Here is a 7806-nt window from a genome sequence, read left to right as displayed (position 1 = left end):
TGCACTGGGCACAGAAAGAGCAGAAATTCAATTGATTTTTGTATGTTTATCTTGTATCCTGTGACCTCAGTATACCTTTTATTTATTTTTCTTGCCTTATTGTCATGGCTGGATCTTCCAGCAATATAATTGAGTAAGAGTGAAGAAATGGGTATCTTTGCCTGGTTTGAATGAAGCCTGGAAAAACGAGTACTTGGAGGAAGAATCTGCCTATGTTTCTCAAACACTGTATATTCTAGGGCAAAAGAATATTTGTTTATAACTAACTAGCACTTCTTTAAACATACTTGTTCCTCAGAAGTGGAAAAGCAATCCTTTCAGTTAGGAAGCACAGGGGCAGCTGAGAAACAGCTGCTCCAGTGCTGTTCCCCACCCAGGCACCTCCTCCCCTTTGTGTTCTGCAGGTCCAGGCCCTGAAACTTCTGCCAGGTACCTGAGGCAATCTCCTTCCAAGGAAACTGTTAGTCATAGTTTCCTGGGGGGAAGGAGAGGCTGCTCTTCTCTTGTTTGAATGATTTGATGTCTTACAGTGAGACTGTATTCTTGTATTACTTATAATAAAAAGAGAAAATAATGTTACTTTAAAAAAAAAACCCTAGCTTATCTTCTCAGAGTGAGGCTTGTTGTCTTCCTGCGTGAACAGCCACTAGAAAAACCATTTGGCAGTTTTTGATAAATGTACATTCACCGTACAATCCAGCAATTCCACTCCTAGGCATTTATCCAAGGGAAATGAAAACATATGTCCACACAAAAACAAGCCCATGAGCTAGATACAATCCAAATGTCCAACAACAGATGAGTAGATAAACAAATTGTAGTAAGAGTATATATGGAAAACTACTGTTAAAAAAAGAAATAACAGGCCAAAATGGAATCACTTCTGTTAGGCATGTCACCAAACCAAAACTTAACAACTAATCTAATTGCAGTTTCAGCTTCGTCCAGGAATAGAATTTTAAACCAAACAGTCAAATTTCCTGATCAGATTTACTCAGGTGAATTTTGTTCTTCTAAAAACATCTTCAAGCTACCGATGAGATGTCACTGAATGGTTGAAAAGAAATGCACACAAATGGCTCTCATGAGCCAGTAGGAGTCGGCCCCAGCACACCACAGGGTAGAGGGCATTTTTAGGTTTGAGAAAAAAAAACATTAAAATGTGTGGCTTAGTTAAGGTAAAGCCAACTGCACTAACATATGGATTCCAAAACTTAATGGTTTAAAAAGAGGCTTATTTCTTTTTCAAATAACAATCAGAGGCTAAGATTCCAAGCTGGTGAGGGCTCTGGTTCGTACGGTCATTCAGGGACCCAGCCTGACTGAGTCTCCGCCACCTTTAATACACTGCTTCCCAAGTCACTCTGGAAATCATTGTAAAGGACAATTCAGCCCAAGAGGAGGGAAGAAAGGACATAAAGAAAAGCACATGGGGCATTTTATGGACCATGCTTGGAAGTGGCACATACCTCTGCTCATAGTTCATTAGAGAACTTAAGTCACCAAGAGAAACTGAGAAATGCTGTGAAGCTGGGAAGCCAGATGGAAGACCGAGAAAGTATTCTGGACCCCAGATAACAGTCCGTGCTATTTTTTGAGATTCTGAGGAGGTGGAACTGCCAGATAAAACACAGGATGCCCTGTTAAATTTGAATTTAAGCCAGAAAAAAAAAAAGAATAATTTTGTGGTATCAGTATTACCAAATATTGTAGGAGACATATGTATACTGTAATATTATTTTTAGTTTATCAAAAATTCAGATTTAACTTAGCACTTGCATTTTTATTTGTTAAATCTGGCAAGGATAATTTACCAGGTTTCAGACTTGGGTGAAATGGTAATTGGTGATATTATTATCTGAAGGGAAAGACGATAAGTTCAGGGTAATCAAACACATAAGAAATCCACTTATAAGCCAGTTCATTCATTTGAAATGGGACATGTGCTTGATAGTCTTAACTAATACTTGCCATTGGTACATGTCATTCTGAGTACAGTTAGAACAGTCCAGTCAAGAAACAGTATTCACAGGTCAAGAAAGTAGGATGGAAACAATAGCATCAGGACAAAATACGGAAAGATCTCCAAGATACATTAAGTAAAAATAAGCAAGGTACAAAGTAATGTGTACAATGAGTGTGTGTGTGTGTGTGTGTGTGTGTGTGTGTGTTTGTATACATGTGGAGTAACTGGAAGGACACACAAGAAACCAGTAACAGAGATTGTCTCTTGGGAGGGGAACTATATATATGAGTGAAAGGACAATGGACAGAGAGACTAGTTTTTCACTGTATAACTTTTCATGCTCTTTTTTAATTCTTTGATCAGATCAATGTATTAGTCATTCAAAAAATAAATCTTTGAAAAAAAATAATACTATTGCCCACTAAAAAGAACCAAGTCGCCTTAAAAAATGATAGCTTTTTGGGTTGGGGCAGGGAAATACAAGATGAACCTGGAACACCTGCCAGAAAATAAAGAAGACCCCCCACAAAATGGTGGGAACATGTCAAAAAGACACAAGAGCAAGCTTGAAGGGGCTACCACTGGTCAAATATGCTATAATTTAGTCATGAAAATAAATAATTAGAGTAATAGATTTTAGCTTTTTAGAATACAAAAAGTTACGAGACTTACAGGAGTGCTCACTTCATAAGTTACATAAATGTCTAATCATTATATTGTACATCTGAAACTAATATAATATTGTATGTCAACTGCCAATGAAAAATAAATAAAGACAAAAAAAGAACACATAAGTCTATACTCACATATGCAAACATACATATTCACATGCATACATATATTCATAAGTGAGGGAGAAGGGAAAGTTCTTCCTTATATTAGAATGCCGATTAATAAATGTAGACAAGATGATGGAATCAGAATTTATTATTTTACAATAATCATAGTAATAATTGATTTAAGCCAAAATTATTAATGGATGCTACTTTGCAGACGCTATTTATTGAGTTGCAGGTACCGCCTGGACTAGACAATTTAACCTCTTTTGATTAATATTATATGTTTAATATGCTAATATTATATAATCTACATTATATATAGATGAATATTACATATACGAGTAATATGCATAGAAGATATCTATATATAGAGATTTATAGATATAGATATACAGCTATCCATACATATCTCTATCTATATAAATATCGACATGTATGGATGGATATATATCTATAACTATATATCTCTCTCTATGTATATATGTATATATAAATCTTCTGGTAGGATTAGGTACAGTTGGATATAAAAGAACTCTTCCTCCCTCCTATTGTGTTTTGTTTTGTTTTGTTTGTTAACACAGCAGCTGATTTTGTCTCCTGTGAAAGATGACCTGAGACGGGTCGTTCTGGGTTATGCCAGCTCCACAGTGGTCAGGGACCTAGGCCCCTCTAAGTTGTCTGCTTCACTGTCCACCTCATCTTCATGGTTCAAAACAGCTTCCAGAGTTCCAGTCATCACATTCATATGGATGCCAGGAATCATGATGGAGAATTCTCAGAAGTACCAGGTAACACTTCCTTTTATACCTTACTAACGTGAATTTAGTCATATGGTCCCACCTTCATGCAAAGAAGGCTAGAAAATGTAGTTTTTAACCAGGGATACCGTGCCCCGCTAAAACTCAAGGTTCTGTTGCTCGAAAAAAGGGGGGAAATATATAGCCATTCTAAGATAGGCATTATTAAAACCACTTTATAGTTGAGAAATCTGAAGCTTGGACAGGTTCAATAACTTGCTCAAATTCATGCAGCTTCGTCTACATGTCACAGCGGGAATTTCACCTCAGCTCTCTCATTCCAAAGCCGGTGTTCCTTTCCAGGACGCAGTTCTAACCTGGCTCACCCACCCTCAGCACAAGAATTTGGTCCTCAGCAACACGCCCGGAGATCCTCTGATGCCACACAACAAATGTAGCACTAGCACAGCTATATAATAGACGTTACTCCAGGACGTAGCAATACAGCAAGTTTATTTAAAACAAACATAGATATGTTATGGTATAGAAGGCCAAGTTTGCACTGATTGTGGGGATGAAACAAGAGACTTGAAAGAAATTGTACGATAAGTCAGTCCCTGTGAACCAGCCAAGCCTGAGAAGCCCCTCCTTGCCCTCTCCTGCTCGTGGTCAGATGTTGACTCTGTTCACTTCTGTTTTCTGGTTTTCTCATCAATTGCAGAGTTTACTCTACTTGGAACCTAGAGCCTTCTAGACCCCAACAGTTCTCACTTCTTACATAATACCGATTTTGCAGGCTGACACTGGATTTTAATTTTTTTTTTTAAATTTAGACATAGACATGTTCTAATTAACATAGACATGTTAATTTTTTTAACATAGACATGTTCTAATGCTTTTGAAAGCTTGAAAATGGCTGCTAACACATTCAGATAGACTCTCTATGTAACAATATTGTCATTGCTGCTACAAAAGATAATTTGCCAGTCAGTTCACACAGGTTTAAGAATATCTACTGATCTGCAAGGAAGGCTCTCAATTCTGATATAAATAATTGTATGTGGCCCTGAGGGCACACAGTCTTAACTCATATTTACATCTACACCCTCACAGTTACCATGGCACTAAGTTTCCAGACAAAGGTTTCTGCAGATGGACCTATCAAGGATAGAACTTTTAAATGTGGAGTTTCATGTGGCTGATTTGAGATCCTGTTATGGTGTCTGCTTGAAGGTTGTGGTTCAATTTTAAATAAAGCTTTGGTAGAATCACTACCAATTTTAGTGCTTGCTCCCTACAATTATACCAGCTAATGAGAAGTTTAAGAATACAATTTGGAGGACTATCAAACTTGTTCCAGACATCTGATGGATGGGTATGCAAATGAGCAGATTTAGGTATATGTGAAAAACACATTTCCCTTTTTTTTTGAGGTACAGATACAGAAGCCTTATCAAAGTACACCAAAGTTTAATTATAATGAGATAAAGTGGTTATAGACTGACTCTCTAATGTCAAGAGAAATCAGGTTGGTTAGTTTGCCTTAGTGCTAACACACAGCTTTGCTAGGTGATGGGATGCGGGAAAAGGAGAGCAGGAGGGTCTGAAATATTAGACATGGAGACTTTTATTTTCTAATAGCTTGGTCTCTTAAAAACAGATGATATTTAAACCAAACAAAACAGTAAGATTGGGACCATTGCATTTGCTACACTGCAGGACAGGATATTTAGAATTTGTGGGGGGACGGGGGGGAATGTCTAAGAACATCCTTAAATGTGTTCTTTGGGACCTGGGACTCAGGTTCTATGAAGATCCTGTTACTAACACAGGTCGGGATGGTTGGGCCTGACTCACCCAATCAGGACTTGGCGCAGGGCAGGGAAATGATGAACTTCCTAGTCAGCATTAGGAGAAGAAAAGCAGACCTCGTAAAAGGGTTAGAAAAGACTGGTTATAATTTATACCTCTGAAGAATGTCAACATTGAATTTAAGAGACCATCTCAATTTCCAAAGTGTTAAAATGTGAAGGAAAAAAATCAAACATATGTCTTAGAGACGATGACACAGAGCCCGGTAGACGAGCACTGGACCGAGGAACACATTTCCTCAACTGGGAAGGAAGCTGAAGAGAAATGTATGTAAAAACATAATGACGGTTGTTTTAAGTTGGCAAAAATGTTGCTGGGACAAGATGCAGAGCTGAGTGTGTGCTCAGCACCAACTGGAGGCCAGGCTAGTTAGGAGCACTGAGTGGGAGGACCCTCACTAGACGAGAGTCCATTAAGAAGAGGAGCCAAGTCAACATCGAGGCCCTGTGATGTCATTAGTCTGTACGGAAACACTCCGACCTCTAAGTCCATTGCAGTGGTCTTGGAAAGATACACAGGAAGAAACTTTTCAACTGGTTTCGTCTTCCCAAAAAACACCTTCAAGGAAGTATGGAACCCACATGGTCATTAAACCAATTAATATATTGTCGAGTTTTTTTTATGGTTATGGGTTTCACAGAGGGACACTGGGGATTTAAATAAATTGTGGTTGCCGTGGTAGGCTTTGGAGTCTGTCAGCTAGAGACTAATAACTCTAGAAAGGATTCTACCCTATTATGTTTATGTTCATAATTACAGTGTAATATTTTCTACGCTTATTTATTTACATTTTGAATGGCCTTGGTCTGTCAGTTTTAACATGCTACATTTCCAATCTTGTCAATTGTCTGTAAAATCAAAACAGTCTATATTTTGCTACTTCACTATCAATAAAGAGATTTGCTTAATAATGGAACCATGCAACTTGAAGCCTGGAAGACAGAATGTTCTTGATTGTAGGGCTGCCTGCACTGTCCAAACCTGGTTTGTTGGGCATGCATTATGGGGACAGAGGAATAGTTACCTACATCAGAAAGCCCAAGATGACACCCCAACTACTTTGCCTTGCTACACAACACAGAATCTGTGATCCAATTTCTAAAGAGGAGACTACGCTGAATAGAATGCTGAGTGGCTAATGTGACACCTGGAAAGTTAGAGAAGTAGTTTGGACTCTATAGACAAAGTAACGGTAAAACTGCAGGCTATTCGACAGAAGATAACATAAGTTGGAAACAATATTTTAGGAAATTGTTCTGGCTACCACAGTACAGAAAATGGACAAGGGTAGATAAGGAACTTACAGTTTAACTTCATCAAAATTTAAAACTTTTGTGCTTAAATAACACCATCAAGAATCTGAACAGACAATCTACAGAATAGGAGAAAATCTGTGCAAATCATATATGTGGTAAGGATTTTCTATCTAGAATATATAAATAATTCTTACAACTCAATAGTAAAAAGACAGATAATCCCATTTTTTTAATGGGCAAAAAAATCTGAACAGACAGTTCTCCAAATGTCATTAAACATTAGGGAAATGCAAATCAAAAGCACAATAAGATACCACTTGCTACGATAGCTATAAATAGACAATAACAAACAACAGCTATACAGGCCGGCCTGGTGGCTCAGGTGGCCCGGTGGCTCAGATGGTTAGAGCTCCATGCTCCTAACTCCGAAGGCTGCCGGTTCGATTCCCACATGGGCCAGTGGGCTCTCAACCACAAGGTTGCCGGTTCAACTCCTCGAGTCCCGCAAGGGATGGTGGGCTGTGCCCCCTGCAACTAGAGACGGCAACTGGACCTGGAGCTGAGCTGTGCCCTCCACAACTAAGATTGAAAGGACAACAACTTGACTTGGAAAAAAGGCCTGGAAGTACACACTGTTCCCCAATAAAGTCCTGTTCCCCTTCCCCAATAAAATCTTTAAAAATAAAAACAAATCAATAGCTATACAAAAAACTAGGTAATAACAAGTGCTAATATAGATGGGGAGAAATGGGAACCCTCCTACATTGCTGAAGGGAATGTAAAATGGTGCAGTCACTTTGGAAAACAGTCCCTCAAAAGGCTAAATATACAGTTACCATATGACCCAGCAATTCCACTCATATGTATATAGCCAAGAGAAATGAAAACATAAGTCCACATAAAAACTTGTACACAAATGTTCATAGTAGCATTATTCATAATAGCCAAAAAGTGGAAACAACTCAAATATGCCAACTGATTAGTGGATAAATAACAGGTGGTAGAGCCACACAATGGAATGTTATGTGGTCATGACAAGGAATGAAGAACTGATTCACGCTGTAACACTGATGAATTTGAAAATGTTATGCTAAGTGAACGAAGCCACAAAGGCCACGTGGCACATGACTTCACTTACATGAAATGCCCATGGTAGGTAAATCTATGGAGACAGAAAGTAGACTCATGGTTGCCCA

Source organism: Rhinolophus sinicus, chromosome 15, assembly GCF_057876585.1.
Source record: "Rhinolophus sinicus isolate RSI-liver-muscle chromosome 15, RSI-T2T, whole genome shotgun sequence".
In the NCBI taxonomy this organism is placed as follows: Eukaryota; Metazoa; Chordata; class Mammalia; order Chiroptera; family Rhinolophidae; genus Rhinolophus; species Rhinolophus sinicus.
The sequence above is the reverse complement of the archived record's forward strand: the minus strand, read 5'-3'. Positions refer to the sequence as shown.